Below are 15,081 nucleotides of genomic sequence, written 5' to 3'. Positions count from 1 at the left end.
CCGTCAGTGAACCTCACAGCTTTGAGGGAAATGGGTGCAGGGATTGAAAGATGGGAGTCACTGCCACTATTGTGCAGGTGGGGAAACTGAGGCACCAAGGCCTCTAAGAGGTGTGTTAAAACTGGTATCAACCCTCAGCAACGCCGCTCCCTGCCTGGCTGGGTCCCGGGGCAGATCCCTTCCCGCAGACCTCGGTTTTCCTCTGTGAAAAGAGAGTTTATGATCCATAGTCTCCGATGTCCTGGGTCCATCCAGAGCCCATAGAAATGGGACCCAAAGAACTGGACATCTATCTTCCCTTCCTCCAAATTATATTATTATAGATATCCATCCTTTAAAAAAATTTTTTATTATCCTCACCCAAGGACATGCATATTGATTTTTAAGAGAGAGGGAGGAAGAGGGGGAGAGAAACATCGATGCAAGAAACATCGATCAGCTGCCTCTCGCACGCGCCCCGACCAGGCCCCAACCAGAGACTGAACCCGCAACGAGGCACGTGCCCTGACCAGGAATAGGACCTTTGACCTTTCAGTTTCTGGGATGATGCTCCAATCAAGTGAGACACACTGGCCAGAGCTATCCATCACTTCTGTGTCTCACTTGTGCCCTCCCTGGGGGTGAGGGGAAGGTAGCTCTGACTGGCAATTCTGTGTGCCCCAGTCTGGGTCCCTTGCCCTTCTGAACTGGGTAACCCCTGTCTCCTGTCTGGGAGGCCTGGGCTCTGACCTTCCTACTCAGTAGTGCTCCATCTCATACTCCATACCCCCCAGCTAGCTGGACCCCACTCTTCTCTGAGCCCTTCTTCAGGTCTAGAGCCACGTGGTCAGAATAGGCTGACTTGTTTGCTAATCACTGACTATGGGCCAGCTGCCTTGGGCCTGGCTGCTGGATCAGAAACGGGGCGTGATAGGCAAGCAGAGATGAGGGTCACTGCCTCCAGTGAATGGCGTGGCTATTTTCAGAAGAGGAGAATGCTGGGATGGCTGGCTGGTGAGAAGGAAATCGAGGGCCAGATTGGGCTGGAGGAACCCAGGAAACAGTTGTCAGATTTAAGCCTGGCATTCCCTTCAGAGGCCTATGGCCTCAGGGTCCAGACAGACTAGTGCTCAAGGAGTCTCCTCCAAAGGATAGGCAGAGATAGGTGCCAGGAAGAGCCAAGGCCAACAGCCAAGCCAAGCACACAAGTCCAAACAGGCAGAGGTCCCCACCCTCTCCCTCATTGGTCAGAATCAGCACCGCAGGGCCTGGCAAGGCAGGGGTTTCAGCCCAGAGCTGTTGGGGAAAGGAGCACTTCAGGTGGTAGGAGAGTGTGAGCAGAGGCCGGGAGGCCAGGGCAGGACGTGGGGATACCACGCTCAAATGTGAGGTGTTTGAGTGGGCCCTGGGGAACACGAGGAAGGGGCAGGGACTCTGGCTGTTTGATGGGGGGGGGGGGGTCAAGGCATTCCCTCAATATCAATTCAACAAAAAGTCCCTATTGTGTGTCAGGCATATGGTGTCCTAGGCTAGGGATTCCGTAGCGGCCAGGACAGATGAATCCGTGGCCCGATGTTGCCTATTCTGTAGACGAGAGAGACAGGAAAACAAGAACAATGTCATGCAGGTGCCATGCAGAAGATCTTCACAGGGTGACATGCAAGGAGACTAAGCCATGGGGCCCGGGAAGTCTGCGATGACATTTAAGCCGAGATCCGAGGGAGCTAGAGGTCAGGGGAAGAGCATACTAGGCAGAAGGAGCAAGTACAAAATTCCTGAAGCCTTAGGGGCACTGAAGAGCAGCCATGTGAGTGGCACAACAGAAGAGAAAGGAGCGGATGGGACCAGAGAGGCAGGCAGGCAGGCACTGTAGGTCAGGCAAGGCCCGTGGGCCTTATTCTGTATGGGACAGGAAGACATTGGAAGGTTTTGAACTGGGAGTGATTTTTAGAAACCACTGTGGCCGCTGGGTGGAGACTGGATTGTGGAGGCTGGAAGACCAAGGGCAGGGCTGTCCGAATGGGAGATGATGGTGGCCGCAACTGGGGTGCTCGCTGAGAGGTGGTGGGAGGTTGGCATCTGGGGATGCTGTTTGGAAGCAGCACCATCAGGACTCCTGATGGTTGGCTGTGGGGTGTAAGAGAGCGTTGTCGAGAGTGGCTCTTCAGTTCCTGGCTTAAGCGTATCAGTGAATGGTGTGGCTATTTTCAGAAGAGGAGAATGCAGGGGATGGCTGGCTGATGAGAAGGAAATTGAGAGCCAGACTGGGCTGGAGGAACCAAGGGAACAGTTGTCAGATTTAAGCCTGGAGTTTCCAAGAGGGGGCTGCTCCATCTTTAAAATACACACAAGAGCCAAAGTGTCCCTCCAGTCCCAGGAACCCAGAGATCAAAGAAGCCAGATCATCTAAAGGCCCCCAGCAGCTGGGGTGAGGGGGAGGCTTTTAAGGGCACTAACTGGTAATGGGGGGAAAAACACAATAAAGATTAAATCAAATAAATAAATAAGGACGGCTCCCCCCAGCAGGGCCAAGGCAGGGGCCAATCAGAAAGGACCCGGTCACAATGCCTCCCTCATATCTGCTGAGTGAGCCAAGACCACCTCATCCTGCCCCAAAGCTAGAAAGTTGATTAGACAAACGGCTTTTCTCAGCCAAGGCCCAACCAGGGGTGGAATGTGTTGTCATGGAAATCCTGGAGGCCAGCAGTCCAGATGATCCTCTGCCCACCCTAACCCAGCCCAGTGTTGGAGAGGGCTAGACCCCATCCTTACAGGACCCTATCGGCTTCAAAGTCTCCTTCACAGAGTCTGAGGACCTCCATCACTACCAGTTAGCTGTGTGTTCTCAGGCAAGCACCTTACTTCTCTGAGCCTGGCTCCCCATCAGAGACAGCAGCAGGAATGACTCTCTGAGCCCAGCCCTCCCCTGGGAGAGGTCTGTGAATGCAAAGCCAGCCGCCACACTCTCAGCACGGCAGCCAGAGTGACGGGGCTGGCTGGGGTGGGGGGATGCTGTTCCCACAGGCATGGCCCTTGGCTCTGGCCTCCCCCCCCACTCCAAGGCTCTCAGCTCTCTGGGGCCTGCTCCTTCCTGGCAGACAGGCATCAGTCCTGGGGATCCTTTCTGCAGGGAGAGGAGATGGCTGCCAGGGCCACCGCCAAGCCGTCCTCCAGGACCCACGCTCCTCCATGCAAGCACATTAGGGGATAATTAAGTAAAAATAGGCCTTCTAACCAGTGTAGCTCATTAAGACCTAATTAAGTTAATTAGTTCCAGGTGTGAATGGCGCGGCTCAAGTGAGGCAGCGGCTGTTTGCTGTAATTGCATTTTCACAGAAGCCGTGGTGGCGGAGACAGTAATGGTGGTGGAAAAGGCGGTGGCTTCCCCCGAGGTCTGGAAGCCTGCCAGGGAGTTCAGGAGACTGCCACTCAGCTGGGCGGGGGATGCAGCAGCCAAGCAGGCCAAGGACCACCCATGGAGAGTGAACAGTAGCTGAAGGTTCAAGGTCAGTCAGGCCCAGGAAAACCTACTGCACTCTCAAATGCGTTCCCTCTCTGGCCGGGTGTCAGGGGCAGGAGTGTGGGGTGTACAAAGCCACCAACAGGCGTCTTTCCCCTCTGGCTGAGCAGGGTGGGCACACCATGGCTGAAACTTTTAATGCCTTCATATCACATGGCAGTCCTCAGAAAGACTGTAAAAGGACTTTGCTGAAAGGAAATATGTGACTTAGAGGCAGTGGATGAGTTGAGACCTCACATGCCCCAGGCCACTACAGAGGACCTGCTGGCCCAGTCAGTCTCTTGCCCCAGCTTTCCTATCTTAGCTTCTGCACCCAGCTGACTTCAGGGTGTGGGACAGTCTTCCCTGCCTTGGTCACACTCCCATTCATTCATCCATTCATCCATTCAGCTGTCACTCACTGAGCATCTCCTCCGTGCCAGGCCAGGACCAGGGCTGGGGACACAAGACTGGGCGAAACAGGTTGGACCCTGCCCCATGGTGCCTTTGGTCTCTCTGAGGAGGCAGACACACGGTTTTGTCATGGCTATGGGAGCACAGGGGTGCTTAACCCAGACCCGAGAGAAAAGCTGTCTCTGGGCTCCAGCGGATACGATCCAAGAGAGGAGGAGCGAGCCCCTGGTATGTGACAGGAACTAAGTGGGCCTCCCTCTGGCCAGAGGGACAGCATGAGGTGCCAAGTGGGAGAAATGAGAAGCCAAATCAGGCAGGACTGAGGGGCCAGGAAGAGCCTAAGCAGGGCTGCTGGGTGGAGAATGTCCTGGTGACTGGCAGCTTAGAGGCCAGGGCTGCGGCTGCGGATCTGGAGAGGAGCGGCTGAGTGTGGGGGACGCAGGCAGAGCTGATGGCAGCCCCCTAGGGGGCGGCCTTGGGAGTGCAGCTGGGCTCTGAGACATTCCCCAGGGCTGGGACCAGGGTGAGGGGAGTGAAGTGCCTAGGATGCAAAATTTGGGGTGCTTACTCCCAGCCTTGTGTTCCCACCTGTGCTCCAGCCCCATTCCTCAGACTTGTCACTGAGACATGTCAGAAAGTGAAAGCCACCCCTGGAGACGGGATAATAAGGTGATAGTTCTGGGCAGAGTGTCCCTGCTCTGTCCTTCAGCCCCTTCCTGACCAGGGGGGAGGGTGCTGCATTCTCTGTACCGTCCAGGACTGGACAGGGGCTGGGATCGATACCTTAGGTCTTACATGCTCTGGACAAGTACTCCATTTCCATTCGGGTGTTTGAATGATAGGCACCCCAGCCAGCTTGCATGTCTCTCATAACAGAGAGTTCCCTGCCACCTGTGAAGCCTTCACTTGGGTCTTTATAAAAACTTTTCCCCGCAGCTAAAATCCCCTGAGCCTATCAGTGGCCTCAGCTCTGCCTCTTACCCTCCCCTACCCCTCGGGTCAGTCTGCTGATCTCCTTTCCCAAGACAGCTTAACCTGTCTGGGCTGGTGCGAGGATTAAATGACATGATGTGTATAAACCTCATGAGCACAGGCTAACTCCTCAGTTATGGGTTATTCACCCATAACAAGAATGAATAACTACAGAGGTGGACACTGTCCTTCTCCTGGCATGAGCTGTCCAGTGGTGCAGCCTCAGCCCAGACCCTGCATCCATCTGTTGGCCTCATGTACCAGACCCCAATGCTTCCCCCTCTGACATCCAGCACAGGTGCAGAGCTAATCCCAGAGGGAGATGTTTGTGAGGAAGAGGAAGTGACATTTTCTTGAGATGGCCAAGCTGTGTTTCAATGTGGGGCCTGCCCTGTTGTTTAAATTTGTTCTGGGCTCACCATTCCCTGAAGTTACAGGTGCAGCCCCAGACCCTCCCTGTGGCCCCCTGCTCCTCAGGTCTCATTCAGAGGGACCAGTGGTGGCTGAGAAGGGGGGGGATGCAAACCCACCCTTACTGAACTGTCTGCCTGAGGCACCTCTGGGGCCTGTCACCAGAGCCCGCCATCTCTGTGGTCTGTCCGTGAGGTGGGAGTCTGTCCTGAGTGGGAGGGGCCTGCAGAGCCCCAGATCCCATGGATGATGGCAGACCTTGCTGAAGCTCACTCAGAACAGGCTAGGTTCCCCCAAGTGCGGGTGTCAGAAGGAGGGATGACCTTGGGGCTAGATTTGCATTTGCTTTGAGGGTCAGATGCCTTGAGGTCCTGGGTCCCCTGCAGGCCTGGCTCTGCCACTTGTTTACTGTGGTGTAATCTCGGCCAAGGCCTAGATTTGCTCTGTGCCTCAGTTTCCCCTGTTGTACAGGAGAGTTATCAAACTCCAGTTTGGACCATGCTCTTTCACATCTCAGAGCCACAGGGCACCAGGGGAGAGGGGCTGTCCACAGATCCACTCACAGGAGGAAAAATGAGATTCAGAAAGGACAGGACAGCCTGGGCCCCAGGCCACTCCCAGGCCCGCAGACCCAGCCCTGAGGCTGTGGTCAGCCACTGGAAGAGGAGACTGCAGGGGTCAGTGGCTAGCAAAGCCAAGCCTTTTTGGTCTCTCCAGTTTTCTTTCACCTGCCCGCTGGCCCCCTCTGCTGCAGCTCACAGCTCCGCCCCAGCTGAGTGTGTCCTGAGGCAAGGCCCCCTTTTCTGTACCCCCCAACTATGTCTGGTCCACAAAAGCTGGACCATGACCAGACAAAGGGACAGGGATGAAAGTGCTTGTTGTCATGACAACCTGGCGGTTGCTGGGACCCAGGGGAGGGGCTTGGCTGTGTGCCTGAGCCCAGGCATCTGGACGACCTTTGAGCCTCAGCCAGGGTGGCCCAGGGGCTCATAGGGGTCCCCCTCCAGAGCTGGGCATACAATGACAACTTCACCCCCTCCACGGCAGCACCTGCTCCCTGGGCCTCCCTGGCGGCCCCATTATCCTGCACCTGCTATCCCCCACACCCCACACCTGCTCCCCTGCCCAGGCACCCTCCCCGAGGCAATCCCTGCCCATCCTCGGGCCCAGCTGCCTGCTTTAAAGGCCAGCCAAGAGGGGCTGTGGAACCAGGAGAGGTAGCTGGGGAGGACCCCGGTCCAGAGCAGAGGATCCAGCTGCCAAGCCAGCTCTGCCTGGCCAGCAGTATGTGTGTCCTCGACAAGGTCTGTACTTCAGGGCCTCAGTCTCCTGACCTCTAAGGTGGGAGCAGCCATTCCCTCCCCTGGGGCCTCCAAGACTAAGTTTCCCTTTACTTGGGATGTCCCCAGAGCTGGTTTAGGGTGGGCAGGTAGGTTGTGAAGAGAAGAGGGAAGGGGTTGTCTCAGGCCCCGCTCTTAGACCACCTGGAAACCTGATGCCCTCCCGCACAATTAAAAGTCACAGCTTGGAGGTAGAGATGACATTTTCTATAGGCCCCTTCAGTGTATAGAGGCACGGTACGGGGGTCCCATCAGTGCCAGGTTCTTGAGGGAAGCTATGGGGGAAAGAACAGGACACCAGGGCAGGGACACCGCCCACCCTTCCACAGGGAGAGTGAGTGCTGTGAAAGGGTGGCCTGGAGGGACCTCTGGCGATCCGACAGTCCAGTTCAGGAGGGGAAACTGATCTGGGAACTCTCGGGGTCTGGCTCTCTGACACCGCCCACCAGACGGGGAAGAAACAGACGGGCAGGAGAAACGGGAGGCCCTGGCAGATGCCATCCTCCTAGAATGGGAAGGAGATTCCAATGGCAACTGGTCTTTTCTCCTGGGCCACATTCAAGCTGCTTCCTAAACCCTGCAGAACAGCCCCACATTCCCGTATTACTCTGCTGCAAACTTGGTGAGCGCCCTCCATTCTCACCACCTCAGGTTGCTGACCTGGAGTGAGGGAGCAGATTGTCAAGGAGACTGACAGCTCTGACGCCACCCTAGTGGTTGGAATGCCCCTGACTAGTGCACGTGGGCCACTGCAGCTGCCTTGCCTCTGATAATGAGGAATTCCTTCTCTTGAACAAACCACACTCCATCACAGAGATCTGGCGAGGGCAATGCTTTTTGCTAGATACAGAGGTATTCGGGGCAGGGTAACAGTCCTGGTGCCCTCAGGTCACTCTGTACAGGTGGCCCCAGTACAGGGCTGGGCAAGATTTGTATTCCCCACTGTACACAGATGGAAAACTGAGGCCTAGCAAGAGGCTTGCCCAGTAAGTTGGCAGCAGGGCCCATGCCTCCTGCCTTGTCATGGACCTTTCTAGGGGTGGGCCAAAGGTCAGAATGGCAGTTTGGCCCCCAGACCCAATTAACTTAGGATCCCTGGAGTGCAGGGGTGGAGGCACTTGGTGGGGCAGGGATGAGGCCACTCACTACCAAGAGACCACTCAGCCAGTGCTCCCCAAGCTCCTTGGGATTGAAGGGAAATCAAAGGCACTTAGAGCCTCATTATGATGAACAACTCTCCGTGCAGCTTCTCAAGGCCCCATGGAAATGTCTTTTGGAAGACGTCATCTGGAGCTTTGGCCCAAGTAGGTAGGGGCTGGTGGAAAACCTTTCCTGGCAGCTGCTTCTGGAGAGCAGAGCCTCAGCATCCTGGGCCCTGTCCCCTGGCATGGTCTGGAATTACAGGTCAGAGGGAGGTGGACTGGGGAAGAGGGGCCGTGTGCAGCAGACACCATCTCCAGGTGGTGGCTGCAATGTGGGTGCTCTGCCTCCTGGTCATTTCCTGAGGGTCTTTCTAGGACTGATGGATTGGCAGGGCTGCTGGGAAAAGCAGTAACCCCTGGTCCTATTGCTCAAGTCTACCCTCCCGTTGGAGGACACAACAGTGACCGCTGTATGGTTGCCTACCAAGTGCTAATAACCATAGTCCTCTGGGACCCCTGCGGAGAATGTGAATGTGTTCTGTGGGCTGAGGGAAGGCTTCCTGAAGAGGTGTAGCCTGAGATGGGATGGAAAGTTGTAGAAAAACTGAAAAAGAGAGAAGATTCCAGCTGGGAAGCTGAACATGAGTACATGTGGGAATGGGCTTTGGCTGGGGACCGGCATGAGAACTGGGCATCCACGGGCCAGTGCTTCTCAATCCTCCTCCTCCTTGTGATCTGGGCTGTCGAGCAGGCCACATGGATCAAAGCAGGCCAATTGTCTCCATTTTTATTCATCAAGAAAAATTCTGGCCAGAGCTGCTGAGGCCAGTTGGCCAATGGCAGCGTGAGGGAGGGTCAGGGGAGAGGGTGAATTCCTGACCTCACACTGCCCTCTCTGACACCCCTCATGCCTATGACTTGGTTTCACTTGGCGGCAGCTCAGAGCCCCTGGCCTAGCAACTCAGAGAGAGATCCTGGGGGCCCAACAGGCTGGCTGGGGGCAGGCAGAGAGCAGGTAGCTCCAGCCACCTCACCTGGATGTCTGTTGCTCTCTGTCCAGTGGGCCAGCCACGTGAAGGGTCTGTTCTGTCTCCCATTCACTTGGGACCTTTCATCTCTGCAGCCAGTGAAGCAGTGCTTCTGCCTCAGCATTGCCAGCAAGAAGGCACGAGGAAGGGGAGCACGGGTCTGTGATGCCCTCACACCCCTTGCCTGAAAGGCATGGTCTGGGGCAGGGCACCCTAAGCAGTCTGTCTGCCAAAGCCCTGAGCTTCCAGGCCACCAGAGGTGGACAGAGAACTGCCCCCCTACAAGCACTGGCAGAAACCTGGTCTCCCCTCATTTCAACAAGAGCAAATCTGACCTCCTTTTAGCTCATATAGGGCAAGAAACTGCCCTCCCATCACAGGAGGGGCAAGGAGCTCAGGCTGGTCTCATGGCTCAGCTCCTTGTTCCTCTCCCAGGGAACAAGTAAATATGGTGGCCTCCAGGCAGGGCAGGGACACCAGAGCCTGATCCTATGCCCAACCGTTGAAGAAGATGGGGGCTTTAAAGGGTGGGCACCTGAGACCCAGACTGAGCCACAGTCTCCTGCCAGGGAGGGAGGGAGGCAGTCACACCCATTGTCCACACAGGTGGAGGTACAAGGTAGAGCTGCCAGGGCTGCTGGGAAAAGCAGCCCCTCCCCGGTCCCCACTACTCAAGTCCACTTGCCAGCTCAGAGGCATAACAGCGACCACTGCACAGTAGAGGGTGAGTGACCCTGTGAGCTGAACCTCTTGAGAGTGGTTTCTGTCTGCAGTGGCCTGTTTATGTGTCCAACAGCCATGGCCCGCATGATGTCACCAACCCACTGTGTTGCTTGGCAACTTTTCAGAATCAGCACTCTGCCCCTGTCATCCCTGACGTCCCACCATGGGCTGATGTTGCCCTGGCAACTGGATGGGTACTGCAGCTTTTTGGACAGCTATACCCAGTATGGGAAGTGTCAGACAAAAGCAGGGAAGCAAGTGCCTCTCCACAGGTTAAGTGGGGTACACAGCCTATCCCCAAATCCACAGAGGAGTCAGGCTGCCCAAAACAGGGCTTTGGGGGGGTCCAAGAGCTATAGCCACCCTTGCTTCCAATCCTCTTCACCCTCCTTCCTTCTTCCCACAGTATGCACTGAGTACCTATCATGTGAATGCCAGCAAGAAAAGCAAATAAAACCATGGTTGGGGGTCAGGAAAGGTTGCACCAGCATAGGGTCCTGAAGGATGGAAAGGAGTTGGCCAGGAGTAGGAGTTGAGACGCTCTGGACAGAGGAAGCAGAAGCCTGTGCAAAGGCTGAATCACCATCTCCCTCTGAGTTCCTGATGCCTGGCCTCTCTGGCTCTCCAACTGAACAGACATTTTATGGTAGGGACAGGGTCCAACTCAAGTCTGGACACTTAGTGGCCAGCACAGGCCTGGCACCAAGCCAGCATTACTAAAATGTCAAATAAAATAGGACATTTATGTAATGAGCGAGGTCCTACTACCTCCTCTAATACCAACCTGTCTTACCAAGCCTCAGTTTCCCCACCTATAAAATGGGGCCAATTCTGAGAAGGTTCTGGGCAGGGGTTCTCAGGTTAAGGTGGGGTGATTTTTAAATTGTCTTTTGGTTTGTAACCCATCTCTTTTTCTTACAGAGAAATTTAAAGACCGATAGGGTAGACATCTGTAAGCCTTCAGAACCCCTAATTGTTGGACCACTTTTGCTTTATCTCCTAACTATACTTTTAAAAAATTTTTTATTGATTTGAGAGAGAGAGAGAGAGATACACTGATTTATTGTTCCACTTTATGCATTCATTCTTGTATGTGCCCTGACCAGGAATCAAACCCCCAACCTTGGCATATCTGGATGATTTTGTCACCAAGTGAGCTACGTGGCCAGGAGCTACCTATACTTACCTATATATCAATTTTGCAGAAGTGCTTGAAAGGGAAGTTGCAGCAGAAGACATTGTGACATTTGTCCTGAAAATTTTCAGTCCACATCAGCTAAGACAAGGACAGCCTCCTATATAACCGTAATACCATGATCACATCTAAGAGAATTAAATATAATTTAATATACAGGACAGGCAGGAGTATAACAGCCTGAACCCATGCAGTCACTGGAGCAATGGGATGCCTGAAACTAGGGAGGGGGTGCAGGTGCACCCACCGCCCACCTTGAGGAGGCACAGGAGAGGAGTTGCCACCGGTGGCTGTTCCACTGAGCACCCCTGGAGAGAACCAGAAGCCACCCTTTCAGCAACAACCTAGCCACTGGTCCTGCAGCTGTGGCTTAAATGCAAACTTCCAGTTTGTAAATTTCCCCTATTATTCTCCCCAAAGTATTTACAAAGCTAAAAAAAAAAAAAAAACAGGATTCACTCAAAGTTCTCTCACTGCATTTAGTTCTCTTGTCTGTTATTTTAAAAGAGTCTGGGAGGGAAGAGGGACTGTGGGGCCTGGACCTGACAACCTAGAGGGCTGACACTTTCCCGCTCCTCCGAAGTGGCCCAGGTCCAGGAAGGGGAAGCAACAAGTAGTGGGGGGGGGGGGGGGGAGGAACCAAGTGTCGGAGGGTGCGGGGGAGGCTGGTGCAGGCTTGGGAGGTTCCTACGGAAGCTCCGGCCCCACAGAGCCAGATGGTCCAGCCCCTTAGCAACGGCCCAACCTACCTTCCTAGAGAACGGCCACCAGACGCGACGTTGCTTGGTGCAGCGGGTAGGTCTGTGGGCCGGAGGTTTGGCAGGGCGAGCACGGGCAGGGGGACCCCAAAAGGCGCAGAGGGTGAATAGACATGACAGTAAGGAGGACATCCTCCCAGCCCCGGTTCCACATCCCTGCCCCCCGAATCTGAGCGCAGTTTCCTGAGCCTTGGCAAGTGAGAAAGGGGTGGGCGCATTTTAAAACAGCCTTGGAGATAAAGTCCTGTATTTACCGGACCCGTTTTGGGGACCCTGCTCCTCGCCCCCTTCCTCCTATGGAAGACCCTGGCAGGGAAGGAGCCGAGATTCTGGTCCTTATTAGTCAGCCACCCGCTTTCTCTCCTGATTGTGACCACATCCAGTCTCCTTAGTCCTCTGTGTCCCCATCTCTAAATTGGCAGAGTATTATGCCACCTATCTCACCAGTTGTTACAGAGCTCAACCGCCTCCCTTTACGCACTTCGTTCATTCAGTAACTAGGCAAACACTTTCCTGGCACCTACTCTATATATACGAAGGCCGTGTCAGCCTTGTGCTAAGTACAAAGGTTCTAAAGATCAATGTTACTGGAAATTTTCTGCATTTTCAGCCCTTATGCTCAGCAGGCAGGTGAGACCGATGTTTGCATTTATAATAAGGGGAGATGTTCACCGGAGGAAGGAGTCTCAGACAGTGGGGGAGGGATGGACACAGATCAGGTCACGTCAGGTGAGTGCTCCAAAAAGGCGGAGAGAGCCCAGGTCTGTGGGGTTATTAGCATCCACAGTATCATTTGCAGGTGGCCCCACAAGGACACAGACTTTCAAAAACCCTTAAGCCACAGATCTACTTGTCAAATAAAATCCTACACAGGACCCTGGGACCTGAATCATGAGGGAACAAGGTCCTTGTTGAATCGGGGTGGGTGGCTTAGAGGCCCTGCTGCTTAGGCCCTTCTCCCCACAGGTACACACTTTGCAGAACCTCAGGGTTCCTTGGTACACAGTTTGAGAACCACTGTGTGGTGGTGCTAGGGACATGGACCTTTACGTCAGCCAGAGAGGAAAACTTCAGTTTCCATACTGGTTATGTGTCCTTCGTAAGTTTCTTACTTCAATAAACCTTAGTTTCCTTGCTTGTGGACTGGTGGTAAAAAAAAAACAAAACAAAAAACAAAACCTGTTGTGAGGATTGAATACCCTGGTTCATCATGGCCATCCAGTGCAGTGCCTGGCAGGTGGTTGGCCACATGGTGTTGAATGTCATTGAGTCCAACCTGAAGCTTCTTCTAGCTCCAGACAATAGGGCTCCAACTAGGGCTAGTTGATCTGACGGGGGGGGGGGGAATAACTTGGTTTCATATTCCGACTGTGCCTCTTGCTGGCTGTGTGACCTTGCATAGGTTATTTAACCTCTCTGAGCCTTGTTTTTCCCACCTCTGAGCAGTGAAGATAGTCTCTGTTTCTACCTCAGAGTTTTAAATGAGATGATGCATGAACTATATCCAAGCCTCTAGATAATATTTACCATTCCCAACACTGGATCACCCATGGCACCTTACTGGCCAACTTCCGCACACAAATGGTCTGAATGGGAACCCTCTTGCCAGCCATGCCCATTCCCATGCAGAGGCTGCCATCACCCACGGGGCTGTGACAGAAGAGAGAGGTGTTTCTGTCTCTCCACCTGTCTGTGTGTCACAGGTCCTGTGGCCACCGGCAATGTACAAGTCCCCAGAGCTGGAGGAGGGGGACTGGAAGGCAGCTGTTGATCCTTGTGAAGGGCTGAGGGACAGAGAGGAGACAGGACTCTGGGTTTGCAGCTCACACTTCCACCTTCCTTCTCAGGACCTGCCTGGACACTGCCCACCTGCTCAGAGGGAAATGTTTCAAAGGGGCAGCAAATCCCCCCATCACAGACTCCTTTTGCCATCAGTGACACTGGTTTCCTGGACATTTTTTGCATCTATCTCTGTCAACCCTTATAACATACCAGTGAAGCAGCTGAGCATATTCAAGCTTGTTTGGGAGCTGGGGGAACAGAAATGGAACGCTTTTCTGTGGAGCAGGGACCCTCGTCTCTCCAAGGCCTTCTCTATTTGTTCAAAGATGAGGCAGACATCTGTAGGTTTGCAGCCATGATGGGGCTGATCCCCAGGGGCTCCTCTGTTTTTCAGGGTGCTCTGGGAAGGGCCGGTTATTGTCAGACAAGCAGACCAAACTTAGCATTCTTTTCAGCACCTGCCCTAGGAAGCCGCTGGCCACCAGGGAGTGAATTCAGAGAGCAGAGTTTTGGTGGGATACGGCTGGCTGGATAGAAACCAGAGCCCCATCTGCCCTCCACAGTCCCTCAAGTGGTCTTGCCAACTCACCACCCCCTTCTTAGAAATGGACTCAGCAGCTGCAGGCTGCTTCAGCATTTACTGGGGAGCTTGCTCCAAACATTCCCAGCTGCCCACCCACCGGTCAGGTCAGTCCAGGCAAGATGCCCCTGCCACGACCCGACAGGAAACCTACACCAGCCAGTCCCAGTGACGGTTACAATGGACATGACAGAGCACGGAACACCAAGCCCAGAGAGCAGCCTGTACTGCAGGCGCCTGGCTGCCTCCTCCTCATGTGCAGAGGGTGGGAAATGGAATGTGAAAGGAGGAAGGGGTGTTACTTGGACCAGGTCCCTATTTCCTGTAGTTAAGTTGCTCCCCTTAGTTAAATCTTTATTGAGATCATTGTAGGCGCACTCACTTTTGTTTTTGCGTCGGTATTATATGAAAACCTTTCTTTCCCCATATCCTTGTTCCATTTCTTGTAATGCTCCCCTGACCAAGGAGTTCTCCCATGATGCATTCTGAAGCAGCCAAAAGCAACAGACGCTTGGCAAGGACTTGTTCACCCAACCATGAAAACTCTGCACACCCTTGACCTTGGGGTGGTGGATGATTATATAACCCAGTGGCACATTTGATACTCCTTTTGGGGAGAGAGGAGGGTATATGTTTTCTAAACAGACCTGACCCTGAGCAAAGTTTCTGGCAGCGGGATCTATGGCCCATGGAAGGTCAGGGTCCCTCTGTGGAGGTCGTTTAGTCCTCTGGATCCTGGGGTATGGTTGGGTGGCAGGAATGGATGGGGGAGGCAGGGCACAGCCCCATCCCCACATGGGGAGAGGAAGGGCAACCAGCAGGGCTGGGCTGCTCTATTTGGACACTGGGGCTACTGTGGGTAAAAGTCACTTGGGGGGAACCAAACAGGGCCCTTCTTTGAGTGAGTGAGCTCTGGGCTGTCCTCTTTGTCTCCCCTTGTGAGAAGCCAGGCCTTGCTCTGTAACATGGGGGAGAGCAGGTGGGCAAGTGCAGAAGGATGCACTGGGGTAGGGACATTTGCAGAGCTTCCCAGACTCTCCTCACCAGCCCTGACTGTGTCTCACTTCTCACAGGCAGCATGCAGGGAAGGCCTGTCTCCAGTGGGAACTTCCCTGCACTGTGCGCCGTTCCAGATCAGGCAGAGACCACTCCCTCCATGTTCCCTCTTCTCTTTCCATGCATAAGATGGGCTTGATTCAGGCAGCAAGCAAAGCATCCTGTGTTGTGGTGTCCCTAGGGACTGACAAGAGGCTGGCAA

The sequence above is a fragment of the Artibeus jamaicensis genome, unplaced genomic scaffold (genome assembly GCF_021234435.1).
Source record: "Artibeus jamaicensis isolate MK-2021 breed Jamaican fruit bat unplaced genomic scaffold, CSHL_Jam_final contig_519, whole genome shotgun sequence".
Taxonomy (NCBI): Eukaryota; Metazoa; Chordata; class Mammalia; order Chiroptera; family Phyllostomidae; genus Artibeus; species Artibeus jamaicensis.
The sequence above is the reverse complement of the archived record's forward strand: the minus strand, read 5'-3'. Positions refer to the sequence as shown.